The sequence below is a fragment of the Aspergillus homomorphus genome, assembly GCF_003184865.1.
Source record: "Aspergillus homomorphus CBS 101889 unplaced genomic scaffold BO97scaffold_63, whole genome shotgun sequence".
NCBI lineage: Eukaryota > Fungi > Ascomycota > Eurotiomycetes > Eurotiales > Aspergillaceae > Aspergillus > Aspergillus homomorphus.
Window position 1 is genome coordinate 39,869 of NW_020291949.1, and position 13,540 is coordinate 53,408.

Below are 13,540 nucleotides of genomic sequence, written 5' to 3' on the forward strand. Positions count from 1 at the left end.
ATATTATTTTTATTTATTTATTATTTACTATATTTATTTACTAATTATATTCTATATTACTAATTCTTAATATTAGCCTTAATATTCCCGGACTGCTATCTAAATATTCTCAGAATTAGCTTATTAAATTATTAGTTATTATATATCTAACCTCCAGTTCTTTTAAGAATATTTTAATATTAATCTTTTATAATAAGCTTATTATTTATCTACTGTTATATTTATTCTGTAATCTTAAAAATATTATATTTATCTTATTTCCTAGGATATTAATAAATTTATATTATATAAAAATCTTAACTTTTTTATTAAATTTACTAATTATCTTTATATATCTAAGCTATACTTTAATTAGTTATTAAATCTGAGTTTCTAATAATTACTAGAATCTTTTATTAAGCTAGAATAACTACTAGAATATATATATTCTAGAGCTTTAATTATATTAAGATAGTCTACTATATTTATATTATAAATAGTAATATCTACTTCTATATCTTATTCTATATTAATTAAAGAATTCAGTAATTTAATTATATTAATTCTAAGTTTTATTATATTAGAACTAGTTAATCCTATTATTCCTGAGTAGTATAATATTAGTATTACTAATCTAAGTATATCTTATATTACCTAGTATTTTAATATTCTAGCTGGATTATTTACTAGTTAAATACCCTAAGTATTATTTACTAGTCTTATTCCTTATCTTAATCCTGTATTTATATTCTACTCTAGTTTTTTCTATATTATATTACCCTCTGGAACTTACCCTGAGTTTAGTAATTTTCCTCTTCTTATTTATAGTTATATTAAACAGCTGTTATTTAGATATTATAAAGAATATCTTTAAAAATTTATAGAGTATACTGAGTTTTACAAAGATATTATAACTTATAAATACTCTTATATTTCTGTTATTTTTTTAACAGACACTGATACTAATCACAAGTATAATATTATTAAACTAATTAAGTATATTAAAATTAAGTTACTTAGTAATCCTAAAAGTATTACTAAAAATATTTCTAAATACTATAAAGATATTCCTATACTAATATCTAAGTATATTATTAAATATCTTAAGTATTTAATATACAGACCACATCAGTTCCGTTATATTAATATATCTAATATTATAAATACTACAGGAGTACCTAATAATACTTCTAGTAATCCTAACCAGCTGTAATAGACTATATTAAAAACTATACTAATTAATATTTTTACTTATTTTAATAGAATAGATACTCGCCTAAACTAAGTAATAAATACTAGTACTTTATCTAGTAATATACCTTCTAGTAGTAATAATAATAATTATTATATTAAAAACTATTCTAATAATTATACAGATTCTCAGAATTTTAATATAAATAATTAAAATTTCTATTATATAAAGAATCTTAAATCTAAAGAAATTAGTTATTTCTATCTTAATCTATTATTAGATAAAGTTATAAAATAAATTAATAAAGAAATATACTATAAGAATATTAATACTTTTATTAATTATATCTATAATATTATTTAGTACTATAAAGAATCTATAATTAAGTTAAACTTATAGACTTATATATATAGTATAGTTTTTATATAGTATACCACTAGTCTTACTAAATAAAAAAAGCATCTTATAACTAGTATACTATTAAATAATAAATAGCTTAATAAATTAAAGAAGTACTTTAAACTAAGTTCTTATATAATAATAATAAAATTAAGTATCCTGTTCTATAAAATAAATAATATATAAGTTAATAAATATATTAATTAATTTATCTAAGAAGTAATTTATTATACCTGTACTATCTATATAACTAATTTATTTTAGTAATTAATTTATATCTGGAACTACCTGGATCTGCATCTTTATATATAATTAATATACTTAAATAAAAATATTATAATTAATAAATTTCTTAAATAATTTAATTAACAGTAATATAACTGGAAAACCCTTATCTATATTACCTGATATAAGAAGTATTCTAGATTTAGACCCTAAGAAATCTATAAATTCTATATTTATTAAGAATTTAATAAACTCTATAAAGAATTTTAGAAATATAATAAGAACTATACTAATAACTATAATTTTAGATATAATAAAGATTATAACTAATAATTATATCAGAACTGGTAAAGTAACCTAAATCTAAACTAGTAATTAAATAATTATTAATAGTTTTAATAATAATAATAATAATAGCCCTATTTCTATATTCTATATTAATTCTAAAGTATATAAATTTTTTAATAAACTATAATAAATAATTCTCTACCTATTCTAAATAACCATTAGTCTTAGAATAATAATAAACTTTAAAAAAATTAATATTAGTATAAATTCTAGAACTTAACTTCTAGATTATTCTAAAAGAATTAGTAAAATTATAGATATATATATATAATTATAATTACTAATCTAATAATACTAGTTAAAGAGTTCTATTATATTTATAAATAAGATAAGAAATACTATATTTAATACTTTAAATAGTAACCGGAGTAGTTCTATAAGTAAATATATAATTAATCTAAATATACTGACTTTTCTAATTAGCCTTAAGTTAAAGAATATAATTATAATTAGTCTAATAATAATAATTATTATAAAAACTACAATAATACTTATAATAAATATAATATATATATTATAAATAATAATAATAATATTATTAAGAATACTGAAATCAAAAGTATTCTTATATAGATTAAAATTTTACTTATTCTATATAATAATTATAGTACCTTCTTTATATTAAATAATAAATTATATAAATATTTACCCTGTAATATCTAATTACCTAAGTTTATATTATTTAAGATTACTAATTCTTCTAAGGCTTTATCTATTAATATTATCAAATCCAACTATTATAAAAATACTAAAAGTAATTAATTTAAGAAGCTATTATATATATAGTATTTTATTATTATTATAGTTAATTTAAATATTACTAAGTACTATATATTTATATATATTAATACTAGTTATTCTATAATAATTATAAATATTAATTTTATTTATTTTCTTAAAATAGAAATATAGTCTATAAAAGTATTATTAAATATATCTAATATTGGTTCTAAATACTAAATAAAAAAATATATAGTATTTAAAATATTTTTTTTTAGATAACTTTAGAAAGACTACTTAATCTAATTTTATAAATATTTTTTATATACAGGTATTACTATAAAAATATATCTAGTTAAAAATTTATATTCTAATTTACTTATTAGAACTGACATAATCAGATATAAAGATATTATTATTAATTATAAATATTAAATAGTTATTATTTAAAAATACTGAGACTTTGTCTTCTCTATATAAATCTATATAAAATCTAACTATATTAATATATCTGTTTATATAATATAATTAATTATAATACCCCTGTATTTAAAAATTTATTTACTTATTAAGATATATATTAATCTTACTAATATTAACTATATATTTAAATCTAAGGATAACACAGGAGTATTAATATATATATATTTAATTAATATTTTTTTTTATTTATTAAAGTAGTAAATAATATGTCTGTCCTAGTAATTATTAGTTATTATATCTAAGTAAAAGTACTTATAAATAATAAGTATATTATAATATATATTATTAAAAATTATATTACTGAGCTTAATTATTTTATTATTTATATTAAAATATTGTATTCTAAGAATACTAATATTAATAATAGACTTTACTATAAGTATATTTCTAAAGTTTTAATATATACTACTAATCTAAGTATTCTCTTAAATAAAGTAAAACTCTCTTAAATATTAATAATACTAAAATCTTTCTTATTTATATATTTAGTTATATAGCCTAGTCTTTATATTAATAATCCGGATACTAGTAATATTATTATTTTATCTAATAATATTACTATTTATAATAATCCTGAAACTATTTATTAATTTAAAAAGATACTTATATTATATAATATATAAGTCTTTCTGGATAATTTAAATATTAGTATAACTAATATTTCTAAAAATTAATAATTATAAATTCTTCTTAAGAAAGAATAGAAAAATTATATATTGAAACCCTGAATATACTAAGTTCTAAAATATAATTAAAAAATAATTAATAGTATATTTACTTTTTTATATATTATAGAAAAAATATTATATACTATAAAATATACTCTATTATTTTATTTAATATTTATAATATAATATACTATAAATAGTATTTTTAAAAATTATACTATAATTAATCTCTATATTATTAATAAGAAAATTAAATCTAATTACTATCCTATTCCTGTATAGAAAAAAATTCTTTAAATAATTTAAAAATATTACTTTATTTTTATTATTAATATTATTTATTTTTTTTATTAATAACTAATTTATTATAATTACTGAAACTATTTTATTATAATTATATATTATAATTAAAAAGTATTCTATATTATTATTATAAGATATATTAATTTAGTACTATATATATAATACTAGATAAATCTTAATTTATAAAAATTCTAAGAGTTTTACTGTATTTATATTAATAATATAATTATTACTTCTAAGAACTTAGATAAGTATTTTATTTATTTTAATCTTATCTTTAGTTACCTTAAGAATATAAATTTAAAACTTAAATTTATTAAGGTTTTTATTAGTTTTTCTTTTATAATACTTCTAGATTAGTATATTAATATACTTAATCTTAATATATCTAAAAGTAAACTCTAAGTTATTAAAGATTTTTCTTTTTCTATAAGCCTAGCTAAGCTAGATTATTTCCTTAGTTTTACTAAATAATTATATTATTATATATAATATTATTTTTAAAAGGTTTTAGTTTTATAGGATTGTAAGATACTTCTAGTTAAGAATTATTCTAATAATTATTAAAATTATACTATTTATATAATATTTATTAATACTAATAAGAAATATAAGATATTTAAGAATCTATAATATAAATTTATAGATCTAAAGAAACTTATCTACTATAATCCTAAATATTAGCTTTATATTAATCTTAATACTTGTTATAATAGTTATAGTATTATAGTATATTATATTTTAGATAGACTAAAATATAAAGACTTATCTAAACTATTTATTTATATATATATACAGCTAATTTTATTCCTAAGTAGGACTTTAACTTTTACAGAATATAATTATTAACTAACTAAATTAGAAGTATTATACTTTATATAGATACTCTGTAAATTAAAATATTTTATATAAACTATACTACTATTTTTATCTTCTATTATCTATACAGATTATATAAGTATTATTAGTATATCTAAGTAGACTATATTTAATATTATTATAATTAAATACTTTAATTTATATTTTACCTATATCTTTTAGTATATTTAGTAATATAATTTACTTATATTCTACTACTCTAGTATATCTAATACTATTATTAATATACTTTTTTAATTATTTTAATCTAAAGGTATTCTCTATATTATTCTAAAATATAATTTTAAAGATACTTCTGTTAATATTTACTAAGTATCTGAATATTATATTATATATATTATTAAAGTTAATAACTCTTTTAAGTAGTAAATCTATAATAGTTATATCTCTAATTTTTAAGTATTAGAAATTATTAATATTTTATAGTCTAATTCCTAAGTTAATCTACTATATTTTATAAAAGATAGTCTTTTTTATATAACTAAGAATATTAATATTAGTATATCTAAAACTATTATAAATAATAGTATTAATTTAGTAAAGTAGCTATAAATATATTTATCTTATTTTTTAATACCTGAAATTTTTTATATTATCTATAATAATCATAACTATTAAGGTTATAAGAAGTATCTCTTGGAATTAAATAATTTTATTATTTATAAAGTATATAAATTATTTTATAAATATATTTCCTATTATTCTATATATCTTAAGAATAAAATCTAAAGATATTAATTATATAGTATCTTATAGCTGATTATCTCTACTACTAAATTATTCTATATAATTATTATAGACTTTATTATAATTCTTCCTATTAAGAATAAGAATAATTAAATACTTATAATTATTAATAAGTTTATAAAATATATTAATATAATTAAAGAACAGTTTACTATAAAAGTAAATAAATAGAGAATTACTATTATATATTACTTTTAAAAATATAATTAAGATATTCTAAAGATTTTTACCTCTAATTATAATACTTACTTTATATTTTTTTTCTAAAAAGGATTTTTTTTATATCTTAGCTTTTACTAGTTTTATTCTACTGTTTTATATCTCTAAATAAATAGTTAATCAGAATATATAATCTAAACTATTAAGATAATAATATATTATACTATAATTTAATAAAAATTATAGTCTTCTGTTATTTTATTTATTATTTTAATAATTAATTCTATTTTAAATACTGTTATAAATAAGTTATTTTACTAATTATTTTTTAGTATAGATCTCCGATAGTTATAGTATTTTATTAAGAATATCTTGAATTATATCCAGCTATCTAAAGATAAATTTATTAATATTTCTGAAAATACTGGTATATCTAATTATTTTAAAAATATAGTTTTAAAATATCTAAAAATTAAAGTTATTATTCCTCTATACTATTAAGATATTTCTATTAAGTAAGTTAAAAGATACTCTAGATATTTATAAAAAACCTCTATTATTAAAGTTAATACTGGTTAAGATTTTTTATTATATTTTAATATTAAGAAAGCTCTTAAGTTTATAATTATTTATATAAAGAAAATATATAATATAAAATATAAATTTATATCTTTCTGTATTAGTAATTCTGTATATCTATATATATATAAGAAATATACTATTCCTATAATTAAGGATATTAAAATTAAATTAATATAATAATATATTAACCTGTTTCCTGTTACTAAAGTTATTAGATATTATATATATTATCTTAGTCTTCTAGAGTTATAGATTATTTATTCTATTATTTTTATTATATAGCTAGAGTCTGCTTTTATAAAAGTAGATTTCTATAATTATATATTATCTAAACTTTTTTATATTATGAATAAAAGATTTTTTAATAAGGAATACTAGGAAGTTTCTACTATTCTAAAAAAATATATTATTTTATATAAATATACTAGAAAGTTTATTACCAAGTATCTTATTTACTGGTCTAGATATAATTCTACTAATAATATCTAGATCTGTAAAGAGAATATTATAATAGATAATCTAATTTATAAATTTAAAAAATACTAGTTATCCTAATTATAGTATATTATTTTCTTATACCTGTATTTTTTTCTTTTCTTTATTTTATAAGCCTAAATTATTTCTTTATATTTCTACTGATATTTCTATTTAGCCTGTTATTTTATATATATATAATATTACTCTACAAGGACATCAAGCTTACTGAACTAGTATATATAGTAAATCTTGGTTTATTTAAGGATTCTACTGTTCTGTCTTCCTGCTGTCTTTTACACTACCTTAACAGAAGACTTCTCAGACCTCCGAGTTTCAACTGTTCCCGAGATTTCCCCAGAAATCAACCTTCTTACATCATATTTCTCGGCTTAGCCATCAACTACTGTAATAAATTTAATTAATTATATTATAGACTATAGTTAAAATACTTAAAAATATTAAAAAATTAATAGTAATTTTTAAGTAGTTTAATTTTTTTTAATATAATAATAATAAAGAATAGAATTTTATTATCTATAAATTATATAATCTTATTATATATTCTTTTACTATAATATTTATAAATATAAAATATATTTATTATTCTAAATATAAATTAATAATAGTTATTAAAAAAACTATAATTATAAATATTTTTTATAACTTAAATTAACTTTACTAATAATTTAATAAAAAAATATAAATATTTATTATAATTAAATTAAATCTTATTATATTTTTATATTTTAGATTAAAATTAATTATAAATTTCTAGTATTTTTACTAGATAATATTAATTATTTACTTTAAATTTATATTATTATTTTTTATTTAAATACTATAATTACTAAAATTATATATTGTTTTATTAATAGAAATAGAGTAAAAAAGATTATAATTAATAAAATAAAATAAAATTTTCTTATCTAGATTATATATAATTTATAAATATTTTTTTATTTTAATAATATTTTACTAATAGTAATACCCTATTATATAATTTCTTTTTTATTATTATTATTAAATAAATATTAATTATATTTATATTTTAAATTATATAATAAATATAACTATAGTTTAACTAAATATAATATATTATTATTTTATATTTTTTTTTATAATTATATATTCTAGATTTTATATTATATTATTTTATTATTAGTTTTTATATATATTATATATATATTTATAATTTTAATAACTAGATTTAGTTAAAATCTTAAACAGCTAGATTTAATTAAAATAATAAAATATATTAAAAAAATTAATATTACTAATAAATATTTTATTAAATATAATATTTTCTTAATTTTATAAAAAAAATAGAAGTATTCTACTATATTTTTATTTTTTATATAAAAAATACTATTAAATACTAGATTATTAATATCTGAAAATATAAGAATTATAAAAAAATTATTACTAATAATATTTATATTATATTATCTAGTTTATAATTATTCTAAAAATAAATTATATAAATATTATATAATAATCTATTTATTATTTAATTTTTTTTTCTTAGATTTTATTTTTTTAAATTTATATATTTTCTACAGGATATTTACTAAGTTTTTAATTAATAATTATTAATTATATTTTAAAAGTTATTTTTTTATTTTATAAAATAGAATTAATTATTTTATAATATTAAATTATCTAATATTTATTCTACTTTCTACTTATTATTATTATCTAAATTAAATATAAATAATAATTTAGTTTTATTTTTCTTAGTCTTTTAAGATTCTAGAAGAGATATATAAAAAATATTATATAAATAATTATATTTTATTAGTAAATATAAATAAAATATTTATTTTTTAATTATATTTATAATTTAAAATAGTTTAATAAATTTAAATACTAGTTTATAAACTATTTCTTTAAATTTTAAGTTTTTAATAAATAATTTAACTAAGTTATCTTTTTTAAAAATATATATTATTTTATTTCTTTTTTTAAAAAATAAAATATTATAATAGTTATTATAATAATATACTTATTTTTTAATAGTTTTTTACTAATTTTAATATAGATTTTTTTAAAGATTATTAAGTTTTTTTAATTTTTTAATAATAGATAATATCTTTATTTTTATAGAATTATTTTTAATTTATAATTAAAACTCTAGTATATAACTTATAAAAATTTTAAAAAAAATTATTTTAATTAATATATTTTTATAACTATTATAAATAAATTTAATTTTAAATAATATATTAATCTAGTAGTCTTAGTTTTTTATAATAAAATATTTTAAATAATATTCTAAGACTTAGTTTACTCTTTTAATTTAATTATTAATTTAAAAATAGAATATTATTAATAATTTTTTTTATCTTAATTTAAAAGTAAAAATCTAACTAGAATTAATTAATAAATATAAATTTTTTATTAGTAATTATATTTATAAATAATTTATACTTTAATTTAATTTCTTAATAAAAGATATTAATTAATTATTTTATATTTATTATATATAATATAAGTAAAAAATAATATAATTTTATAAAATAATTAATAATAATAAATATTAAATTAATCTAAGTTCTTTAATAATAAAGTTTTAGTAATTTAATAATAAAATTTATAATAATTTTAATCTAAAACTAATAAAATTAATAGATTTTTAAATCTTTTATATAATTAATATCTAAAAATTATTTAATATTAATAAATTAAATATATTATTATATATTTTTTTATATATTTTTATAAATTTATCTAGTAGAACTTTCTTTAGATATATTATTTTATTTTATTTTTTTTAAAATAGTTTACTAATAGATTATTATAATAATATTATAAAATCTCTTTATAAAAATTATTTAATTTAGATATATATAATCTTTTTTTAAAATATAATAATATATTAATAGTAATATTCTAATTTTTTAATTTAAAAATAATAATTTTTTATTATATAATATCTAAGTTCTTAAATTATAATTATTTAATTAAGCTTTTTAAATCTTTATTAATTTTATTATTATAAATATTCTTAATTTTATTAATCTATTTTACTACTAAAATCTTAGTAATTTAGATTAGATTTAATATATAAATTATAACTTGATTAATTAATTTTATATTAATAAGTTTTATAGGACTGTTTAATATTATATAAATATTAAATTTAAGTTTTTTCTATAAAAATATTTTATTATATTTAAATTAGGATTTCTCTTTAGATACTATTAAATAATAGATTAAATATATCTAAAATACTTATATAATATTACTATTATAATTATTATTTATTATATTAAAAAATCTAGATAAGATATTAGTAGAATTAGTTTTTTCTAATCTATATTTAATAATAAAATTATAAAATATTAATCTTATATATTAATATATTTAGTATCTATTTAATTATAATTAATTTATAAAAACTTAAAGATTTATATAATTAAATAAAATCTTAATAATATATTAAGCTTTTTCTAGATATTAATATTAATATTTAAATAAATAAATAATAGTAAATAACTTTTAGTTTAAGATTATCTAATTTAATTTTACTTTAATAAATTTTCTTAATTAGATAATAATTATATAAAATTAATTTATTAATTTTAATTATATAAGAATTTTAACTATTTCTCTTTTATAAATATTAATTTTAATTTAGATTAGTAATTTAGAATTAAAAAAATAAAATAATAATACTTTTTAAAATATATTAATAAATTAATAAAATATTAGTTATTTATTAAGTATAAAATAATATAAACTAGATTTCTTACTATTTTAATTACTTTTTAATAAATTAATTAAAAATAAAATAAATAATAAAAAATTATAAATAAATTATTAATAGAAATTATAAAATCTAAGAAAAACTTATATTTTATAAAAACTTCTTAATAATAATTAAGAAATAATAATATCTATTTATTAAAAATTTATAATAATATCTTAGAGAGATATTATATAACTAAGAAATTTAATTTAGATTTAGAAAAAAAAATATTTTAAAACTTTAATATATAAATCTACTTTTTTTAATTAGCTTAAAACTTATTTAATATATTTAATATAATTAAATTTTATTATTAAAAAAATAAGAATATTATTTAAATAAATAATATAAATAATATCAAGAATATTATATAATATAGAATAAATATAATTTTAAAAAAAAATAAAAATATTAATTAGACTAAATAATATAATTAAATATTTAAAATAATTATAATATATTTAAAATATAATTTTCTACTTATCTTCTTTCTTAATATAAATTTAATAATAAATATTTTATATATTAATTTTATTAAAATATTTATATTCTATAAAATAATTAAAAATTTTTATAATAAATAAAAAAGAATAATAATTCTTAATTATAATCTTATTAAAATTATAGTAATTTATATAAAAATATAAATTTTTATTTTTTTTAAATATAAATAGGATAAAAAATTTTATAAGATTTTTAAATAATTAAATTTTTTTATTCTCTAAGTTTTTATTAATATATTACTTTAAAACTAATAATTTTTTTAGATAAAAAATAAATAAAATTAAATAAAGATTTTCTATTATTAATAAGATTAATAATATAATTATTTCTATAATAATTAAGTAATATTTTAAACTAGTTAAAAAAAAATATCCTAAAAATCCTAAAATTTTATTAGAATATTATTATTTTATAAGTATTTTAATATTTTATTTTTTATAAATAATTATAACTTCTCTAGTAACTTAATTAAGATATATATATAAATATAATTTTAATATACTTTAATAAATTTTTAAGAGTATAATTTTTATATATTATAGAATTTAAATTACTATATCTTATTCTATAAACTTAAATAAATTTTATAATTATTAATAATAGTTATAAATAATAAAATAATAAGTATTATTAAAATTATAATAAATTATTATATAAAATCTAGTAAACTATTATTAAATTTTTTTAAATTAGTTATTTTAATAAAAATATCTTATACTTTATAACTAAAAATTATTTTATTATTAATAATCTTTAAATTTAGGAATTATAATAAAGTTTTAATAAAAAAAATATTATATAAATTAAATATTAATAATATTATACTTAATACTAATATCTATATTTATAAATATTTCATTAATATTTAATATTTATATAAATATTAAGACTTTATTAATTATATTTATTTTAAAAAATTAAACTAGAATAAAAGGTAAGATCTTAATTTTAATTAATTTTTTAAATTAACTTCTTTAATTTATAATCTCTAGATTTAGTTAGATTTCTTATTTTTTTTGAAATATTAGTTTATTAAATATTTAGTATTATTATATAAATAATAATATAACTATTTTTAAATCTAATTAAAAATATAAAATTTTAGAAATTATTATATTTCTTTATTAAAATAAAACTACTTTTATAATATATTTAGATTTTTTTATTCTTATTTCTATTTTTATTACTATAAATATAGATTTTAATAATAATAAATAATTAATATTATTTTATTATATTCTTTAGATAATTAATAAATATATTCTTTAATATATTAACTAAAATTAAGAAATAATTTAATAAAAAAAATAAAACTCTATTTTTTTTTATTATTTTAAAAAAATATTATTCTAATATATTAAAATAAATATAAAATTTATACAGATCTTAATTATTTTATTATTGTATTTATTTAAATTAATTTATTATATCTAGTTTAAATATAATAATATTTCTTATAAAAGAAAAAATTTATTTAATAAAAAAAATTATAAATAACTAATAAGTTTTTTTTATTCTAGAAATAAATTTTTAAGATATTAGTATTATCTTTATTAATAAATAATATTTATATAGTTAATAGTTTTAAGGATTTTTTAATAATTAATATTAAATTTACAAAATACTTTTTAAAAATTATAATTTAAATTATAAAATTATGTCTATTACTTCTAGATATTAAAGAATAATTTAAATTAAGAAATATTCTTAATTTTAATATTTAATTTTAAATTATTTAAAAATAATAAAGTCTTCTACTAATAATTTAATATAAGATTAATATTATATTATTAAATCTTTTATTTTAATTTAGTAACTTATTACTATAACTATTAATAATTTTAAAATTTATTAATAATATTTTATATTATAATAAAATTCTTTATTAATAAATTATAAATAACCAGAATAGGAGATTTAGTATCTATAAAAAAAATTTCTAATTTTAAATTATTTTTAGAATATAATTATTAAAATAATATCCTGTATTTTTCTTCTACAGATAACTAAAAAAAAAAAATTAAAATTATAAAAAGAAAAGATTAGCTAGATATAAAATTAAAATACTAGTATTATATAAATATAAACTAATTCTTATCTTCTTAAAGTATAGTAAAATCTAGATAT